General features: G+C 52.4%; 1 long non-coding RNA gene across 1 annotated transcript; it reads left to right on the forward strand.

Moving 5' to 3' along the window:
* The first annotated feature begins 1,881 nt into the window (after positions 1-1,881).
* LOC131484373 (uncharacterized) lies at positions 1,882-6,667 on the forward strand. Its single transcript, XR_009248198.1, has 2 exons — positions 1,882-2,672; positions 3,132-6,667. It is a non-coding gene; the product is annotated as an uncharacterized LOC131484373 (long non-coding RNA).
* Positions 6,668-8,707: the final 2,040 nt, after the last annotated feature.

The following is an 8,707-nucleotide window of genomic DNA, read 5'->3' on the forward strand; positions in this document are numbered from 1 at the left end:
AAATGGTGTAATGGGAGGTGAATCATCTTTGCGACCCTAGGAAATTGGGTTGAGACCAGGCTACATCACGTGCTGATTTATGACCTGAGGCTAGTATTCCAACCTTCCTGAGTGTGCGTCTCCTCGGGTGTGAGACGCAGGTGGTATCATCTGTCTCACAAGGCTTCCGAGACCATTCGCACCCAGCTGAGTAGTTCACTCTCTCCCGAGTCCGGTGCTTTGTTCTGTCACAGCCACATCAGCCATATTCCAGTTGCCCTCTTCTTCCTTCTCCCCTGTTACTCTCTCAGCTCCTTGGAGATTTCACATCACTGTGTCTCCAGCGTCATGTGCGGAGAAGGAGAGACTCTCAGAGTCTCCTCAAAAAGGGATGCTGGGAGAGTGGGGAGCAGGAAATGCGGGAAAGAAAAAAGCTGTACGTAGCAAACTCCAGCAATCTAGCAATACATCTCCCATCTCCTCTAAGACCCTCATCATTCTCTGTCCTTCCAATCTCCAAAACCCTGGTCACAAGCCCTGCCTCCAACCAGCGGGCACTTGAATCCTAAAAGGGAGAGTTTGGGGGATAAAGTGTCTTTTCCCAGGGAGGCAGTGAGTTTCTATCAATGAAATGTTGGTGTTTTATAGTTGACATTGGTCGTTCACATCCTTGAGTCTAACGCTACCCCCTCTGGGAAGATGGGCAGACAGTGCTCTTCCCATTGTACAGATGAGGAAACTGAGTCTCCGAGAGGTGAAAATGAGTGTTCAAGGGACGCAGGTGCTAGTGACAAAACCAGAACCGGAAGCCACGCTGCCTGACCCCCCTGTCTGGGCCTCCCGTGCTTCACGTCTCAAAGACGTCGTGAGGCCCATAAGGCTAAAAGTGATGACAGGAGAGACGCTTCCCTAGCCCCTCGGATGTGAGTGGGCTCTCCCGGGCTCCGAGACGGGAGGTGGTGCAGCCCACACTTCCTGCTCACTCATCAGACAGGCCTCCGGGCCCCGGAGGAGAGCGGGTCCCGCAGCACCAGGCTGAGCTGAATCATCGCGAGCGCGACTGTCAGATCGGAGAATGGTGTGGGTGGCCGCGTCCCAGACAGAAGACGCTCGGCCAGATGGAGACGCGCCTGTTAACTTGGATGGGGCTGTGGTTGGTGCCGGATCCCTGGTGCTGCTCTCTTGATGGAGGAGGTGGCTGAGGACTCACTGCTCGTGGATGCCTGGAGCCCTGGAGTGGGGACAAGTCTGAGGGTGACCAGGGGCCACCCAGCCAAGGCCGAGGGTCTGGGGGGGCACTGACAAGTGCAGACACAACGGAGTTCTCGGTAAGGATATTTGGGCAGCAACCACAGCGTGGCAAAGATGCTATTTATACAACACCCATCTGGTGAGCATTCTGGGTGCTTCTCTCCAGACTCACAACTCAAATACAGCAAGTTCTTATGCTGAAGTCTCAGGCTCACCACTGCTGAGCTGCCTGCCAGGGTCCTGTCCAGAACAGTCTCGCTGAGATGGACAATGTTTTCACATGGTCCTCCCTTTCTCCTCTCGAGTGACCAGAACAATCATCAGGGCAGCTACCATCATTCGGCCCTCTGCCCATCATTTCTCATCGTTATCACAATCCTGCCAAGTAGGCGTCATCAACTTCATTATGTGCGTGAGGAAATGGAGATTTGCCACGGTCACCTCCCCAAGGTCACACAATGGTGAGCGACAGGCCCGGGGCATAAGATCAGCTGACTGCCTCTGCTGGGGTCCCCGCGGGTTGGAATCAGGGTCTATCTGACCTCAGAGCCCGGCCGTGGTCTGTGTCCCACCCAACACCTTCCACTTGCCGTTTCCTCCCTGCCTCCCCGCCCAGGTCCCCAGAGGGAAAGAACCCCCGAAACTCATCTCAGGAGCGAGGCAAGAAGATTATTGCTGTCGTTGGCCCAGCACTGAGATTTTTTTTTTATGGCTTCAGGCCTCTGGAATTTGTAGGCAAACGTTCCACTTTTGTCTCTGGCCAACCCAACTGCACATTCCATACTGACAAAGCCCGACTGGGAATTGGGAACTTTTCCTCCGGCCACCTCCATCTCCCTTGGCTCTTTCTCTGCCCGTCCTGCTCCTTCTCGTGAGCGCAGGCCTGCAACGCTAAGGGCGCGGGGTCGGCGGCACAACCGGGAGGGCGTCTGGCGACCGCAAGGAGTCCTGCGCGAGCCCACTCGGGGTCTGAAGAGGATGTAGGAAGTCATTTGTTTAGGTTCGTCCCCCACTCTGTCTGGGATGGGAAGAAAAGAGGGAACCAAGCCAGAGAAAGGATCTCAGAACCCCTTTGAGTGCATTTATAGACGGGAGTGAAAAAGACAAAATATAGTGCACAAAGCACTTATAAGTTACTTTAATCCAATGAGAAGGAAAGGGAGGAGGGGATAAGGGAGGGAGGAGGGAAGCCAGCCTTTGCTGCCCAGTCCCGCGTCTTGCACCGCGGAGGGTGCTCGGAGACCGGGACGGGAGACGGACTTTTGGTTCGGATTCAGCGTTCGGTGCGACGCGTGCCTTTTGGCAAGTCATTTCCCGCTCTGGGCTTTGCTTTTCCATTCCTAGCCGGGCCAGGGGACGTGATCTCTCAACTGCCATCTAGACCGACGCATCTAGAGCTGCAGAACCTTGCAGACAGACGGACGCCTGTCCCTGCACCGACCGTGAGTGATCATTTCGCACGCGGGCGGCTGGAGTCCCAGAATGAGCTCTGGAGCGAGTGCCAGTGCTGGCAGGGGAAAGCCTCTCGCCTCTTCATTCGAGTGTGGCATTCTTCCCTCTTGTTCGGGACAACGGTCCGGCCGCTGGTCTGGGAAGGCCACCGCGCGTCATGAGTGGATCTGAGCAACGGGGACACGTGGGAACTAAGGGGAGGGCGGGTGGAAGGGGTGAGGAGGAGGAAGCAGGAGGCAGGACGTGTGAGACGGCAGAGGAGGGTAGTTGCCACGTGGGTCTGCACGGTAGATCTTCAGAAGTCAGGGCTCTCAGCTCGCTCTACTCAGGGAGCGAACTGTGTCCCATGGGTCCCCTAGTAATTCCTGTCAGAGGATTTGGGTTCTAGTCCCGGCTCTGTGAGTAACTGACAAGTACCTTTCCCTTTTTCTCCACGTCTGTAAAATCAGGGATGTGCAGGGGCCTTTTCGACGAGAATCTTCCACCGTAACATCTCGCTCAGTTACCGCGGGACCCGGCAGAACACCGAGGGCCACTTAACGTGCAGAGCTCGCTTGGCCGTGATGGGTTTCTTATCGCTCAGATTTCTCTACGGACCCGACGAATTTTCAACAGAGGGTGCCCATCCTGGAGCTGGCTGCTTTCGTAGTGTCCACCCCTCCTGGGCGACAGGGGCGCTGGACTCAGCTGCCCGCTCAGACACATCTCCACTCTTGTCTGCCACTTCTGAGTCCCCGAGACTGCTCTTGGGGCAACACCTGCGGAATGCGTCGCCAAGGTGATCCCTGCACCAGCTGGGGATTGGGCTAGGTGATCTCTGAGATAACCCCACATCTTGAGATCGGGAGACTTAAACCTTCTCCACAGTCGGAAGAGAGAGGCAGAAGCTCGCTCCTAGGAAACCGTGACCTTCAGACTATTAAAAATACGTACATGGTTAGATCTTATTTCGTTTTAGGTTTTTGTAGCACGAGGTTATGTGGCCCCTAGTTGGGAGGCCTCAGGAAACAGAAAAGCAGGCCAAAAGAAAAGGTGAAAAGAAGGGAAAAGGGAAGGAAGGGAGGAAGGTTGGGGCGGGGGGGGGAAGCAAGGAAGAAAGGAGGCAGAAAGATGGACCTCTTGTAGAGGAGACGGGGAGGCTGGAGTGAGAAGGAAAGAGGCGATGGGGAGGCGGGGGAAGAGAAAAGAAGAAACGAGGGGAAAAGACGAGGCCGAAGGGAAGAGAGAGGCAGGAAACCAGAGAGACTGGCTTCCTACTTGGGGACGCGTTTCCAGGCTACAGTCCCGCGCCCCCCACGCACGGACATCTGCCCCGCCACGACTTCCTCTAAGCGAGCACTTCTGCAACCGTGGAGCCGAGCAGGCCGCCCTGGCTGGCTTTCAGCACACAGTCACTGCCGTTTCTGCAGGATGCTGGAAATGGAATAATTAGTACTTGTCCCCTTGCCAGGGCTGTGCCGGGAGAAATCGGCTGCCTGAGAACACTGCTTGGCTGGTGGCTTGCCCACCTCTCGGAAGGCCCCGGGGCTCGTGTGTGCGTGTGAACTTGTCGGCCAGGGGGGCCGTGACCGTAGGAGGTGGAGGATGGAAGGGGGCCGTGGAGGCACAGACGTCCCCTCGCTGGAAGGAGCCAGGGACCAAGCAGAGTAACGGAGTATGAAGTGGAGACAATTGAGGAGGAAGGTGTCAGAGCCCCGTGCAAAGTTCCTTCAGCATCCACCCTTACCGATTGGGCTAAAGTCGCTTAATCCACCTCTCCTGACATAAACGAATCCCGAGCCTCGGCATCCTGAATCCGACTTCATCCCTTCATCCTGAGCGAGCCACTGCCCCATCCGGAGCCTTGGTCTTCTCACCTGTGCAATGGGGGCAGCCCTCGTAGAGCCTACGCGACAATTGGGACCTGCAGGAGTGCTGGGTGCCGCGGGCTGCCCGACCCTCCACAGGTGCCCAGCAAAGGTTGGTTCTCAAGCTCTGCCAGCTTCTGACTCCATTTCGATGCCATTCCATTTCTTTCTTTATATATCCGTTCAATGACGCGAACCAACGCGAATGTACTACTCGAAAGCAATCCTTTCTTTTAACAGGGAAAGAAGATCTTATGTGACCGGTATATCCACGAGCAAGTAGCAAGAGGCAGCCACCGCAGCGGCCCCATGATGTCCATTCATTGGCCGAGAGGTTGAAGGTCACCAGATAGCACGCATTTCCTGCCGACCCTGACCCTCGGGTTACCTAGCTGGGGCACCAGCTGTGCCTCCTTTTCCCTCACCCCAAGCTTTTCTCATCACACTCACCTTTGTCCCCGCACGCATTGTCTCCCACAGCCTCCTCTGAGCACTTCGCCCCATCATGTTTGGCTCCAATGATTTGTTTTCTGAATCCACGGCTTTTACTCTCTTCTGCACAGTTTTTTTTTTTTCCCCCTCTCCTGAAAGTTTGAAAATTATTTTTGTGTTCGTCTGTCTCCTGCCTTTTCTTCCCGATTTTTCCAAGGCGATTCAGCTGTTCGTACCATCTGGTCATAGTCTCAAGAATTAGAAAAGGGTTTTTAGTGATGAGAAATTTTATCCTGACTTGCTTCAGGTAGGCAGGCAGGCAGGAATCGAGATTGCGAGGGCAGGTGTCCCAAGCGTGGTGCTGTTGCGTGAAGCTCTTGGAGGCTTAACAGACTCAGCCACCCAGGAGCCCCGAGGAGATCGGATTTCTAACGTTACCTCTGCCACCATCTCCCAGTGCGACCTTAGAACAATCACATCATCCTAGAAAGCAAATCATATTATTTCAGTTTTGTAGATGTAAGTGCTGAGGCACCAGCGGCATTTTTTCTCCATAGCACATTCCTGTCATATAGACCAGCAGGTATTCAAATGCAGCCTTCTTAGTCCCCAAACCAAGAGCTGAGTTTAGATTTGGAAGCAGGACTATTTATGTATCTGTGTCTTGAACTCCTTGCCGGCGCTGGTTTGACTCCTTTGGGCCACACTGCCTGCTCCTCTCCGCCTGTACCCCACCCCCGGGGAGAGAGGAAGCTGGCGTATCTTTTCCATTCGTGGCCTCCGCTCTTAGGAGCTCAGCTAGCCTCTCGTACACTAGGAGGAATACCTTCGGTCATACAGAGAAATTCTGACCTCCTGAGGCTGTCTGGACCCCTTTGGTCTCAGGAAACTTTTGTTCTCCTTCCGAGCTCTTAGCCTTTTTTTTTTCCTCCCCGGCCCTCCTTCTTCATCAAAGTCTATTGTTTGAACTGATGGCTTAGAGCCAGGTGTTAGAAAGGAAGCGCAGTGATGACACAAATTTGCACTCAAGTGTCGTTGAATAAAAGCCTCCGTTACATTTCTTAGGGAGTTTGTATTTTTACAAAGGAGCAGAAATCAACCTCACCGACAATCTGGTCAATTCCGGGTTCTTCAGATGGTGTGAAAAGTGCCATGGAAAAGCCAGGAGAGGCGGGCCGGTTTTGAGTGACGTATGACCCGAAGACAGGTAGATACCCAGCTTAAAACCAGCCCCAGGGACATCCACGGGGCTCAGACGTTTCTGAGCCTGGGCCCCGTTCGTTGGTTGCAAACCTGCTTCTTGAGAGCCCTTAATTATACAATGTGAGTATCTTTAGCCCTGGACGAATACTGCTCAATATGTATTGTATCAAGTTGCTCTAGATGAGTTTTTGCATTCTTTGGGGGTGGTAAATCCAAAAGCAGTGCTGGGAGGCTGAACATGAAAAACAGGAGGATTTAATTAGGAAGAAAGCCTCAGCGTCACCCCCTGGGACCACACTGCTTCATTCCTGCACGAGATTCCATCTTTGAAATGTCTTCTATACAGAACTCCCCTCCACCCCCCCTTGAAACCTCACAGCTGTGATACAGAGGGACTCTTGAGGGCGGCAAGACAAGAGAGAATTTCTTCCCTTCCCTCATGGCCGTATTTAACAGCCAGTTCCCAAATGGTATTAATAAACATTGGAACTTCAAAAACCGAACTTGACATCTCTACATCGTTTCCATTGTTGCTGGGTTTTTGTCTTTGTCGTTACACACACGATTTCCTATGGTACATGTGGGACTGGAATGGGTTCACATGCCTCTGGGTTCAGAGATGTGTATGGCTTGAAGTTTCTAGAGGTGGCCGCGAAGCATTGGGGCAGTCGCTGTTATTCTAGGGAAGGGCGTCCAGGGTATGAGTCCCAAGATTGAAAACTCCAGGATTGATACACGGGGTACAGGAAATAAAAGTGAAAATATTCTTTTGGCAAAAAAAAAAAAAAAAAAAAGAGATGGGGCAGTGGGATAATGGGTGCCACCCTACAACCTTTCCTTGGAATCCCGGATATAGGACACGCTACCAGGGTGATTTTGAGTGAGTCGCTTAATTATTCTGCCTCAGTTTTTGCTTCTGCAAAATGAGGATAATGATGCTTTCTTGTTGAGATTTAAATTAAATGATCATATATTTACACGTCTGGCACACAGGGAAATAATACACACACACACACACACACACACACAGCTCTGTCCTGTTTGTGACTCAGATCTCCTGATATCCTTACAAATAAGAGTGTTAGGGGAATATTTTGTTCTGACATTTAGTCTTTGGCCCCGGTTCTGGGCACAGAACTCTTAAGACTCTCTGTAATTTCCTTTCTGATAGGAGCGTCCCATCCAGAGCCCGTAAATCTTTACACTTTTCTTGGTGATAGGAGTGTCTTTTGTCCTCCAAAGGGGACTCTCGGTGGGCTCCGGGGTGGGGGTGGTCTCCAGAAAGCCCAAGGCAAATTAGACGCTTAGAACTTTTAGCCCCCCCCCCCACCACTCCTTCTTCAGAGATGGGAGAGGGTCTGGAGATGAGGTTAGTGATCGATCACGCCTACATCATGAATCATCCATGAGACTCCCAGTTGTGCAGGGGCCAAGGAGGTTCCAGGTTGGTGAACACATCTGTGAGCTGGGAGGCTTGGACACCCCGACTCCACGGGAACAGAGGCTCCTGAGCTCAGTATTCTCCCAAACCTCAGGCTGTGTGCACCTTCATCCGGAGGTTCATCCGTATCCTTTATCGTAGCCTTTATAAGACAACAACTGGAAAATCGATGTCAGTGTTTCCCTGAGTTCTATGAGCTGTTCTAACCAATGGTCAAATCCAAAGAGTGGTTGTGGGAGCCTCCAACGTATGGCCACGTCGGACTGAAGTTGCGGGCAGCCTGGAGACCCGTTACTTGTGAATGGCCTCTAAAGTGGCAGGCGGTCCTTGTGGGACTGAGCCCTTAACCTGTGGCATTTGCACCAACTCCTCTTAGAGTCGCAGTTGAATTGAATTATAGGACACCCAGCTGGTGTCTCAGAGAGTTGCTTGTTGTGGAAAAAAACCCCACACATCTGGTGTCTGAAGTTGTATGTGTGAATAAAGGAGAAACACATGGTACGCTTCTCCTTTTACGTCACAACGACATTGCTCAAGCCATCCGAGTATTTGAATCCTAGTGTTCATGGTTATAAGAAGAGAAAGAAAGCACCGGAGGAGCGAGCACTTGGAGGGGAAAAGGGACAATGAATGACAATGCTTGAGGCATTCCCAGTCGCTGGTGTCCAGGCAGTTAAGCAGTCCCAAAGGTTTCCGGGGAAGGCTAGAACTGACCGTCAAAAAACTCAAGCTCAGGAGATGGAGAGTAAGAACAATCCAGCAGGAGAGAAACCGGGTAGATCCACATCCTTGGAAAGCCCTGTCTGGAAGCAGGCCTGTCCAAAGGCCGTGGGGGGACCGAATCCATGGATGAGTAGTTTTAGTCACACGCTGGGCCGATGCTAGATGCACTGACCACATCTGCTGCTTATTGGCATTTGGTACCAGACTGTCTCCTAGGAAGTGCTTTGTGAATTATTTTACCCAAATAGAAGCCTGGGTCAGGTGACCTTGACTCCATGTGACAATGGGAGCTGGGGCCTGGGAAGATATGGCAAGAAATATTATGGGTTCATTTCTTACCTTTCCTGGAGAAAAAAGAGAGGAAAGGAGAAGCTTTGGG

This window comes from Neofelis nebulosa, chromosome 9 (genome assembly GCF_028018385.1).
Source record: "Neofelis nebulosa isolate mNeoNeb1 chromosome 9, mNeoNeb1.pri, whole genome shotgun sequence".
NCBI classification, from domain to species: domain Eukaryota; kingdom Metazoa; phylum Chordata; class Mammalia; order Carnivora; family Felidae; genus Neofelis; species Neofelis nebulosa.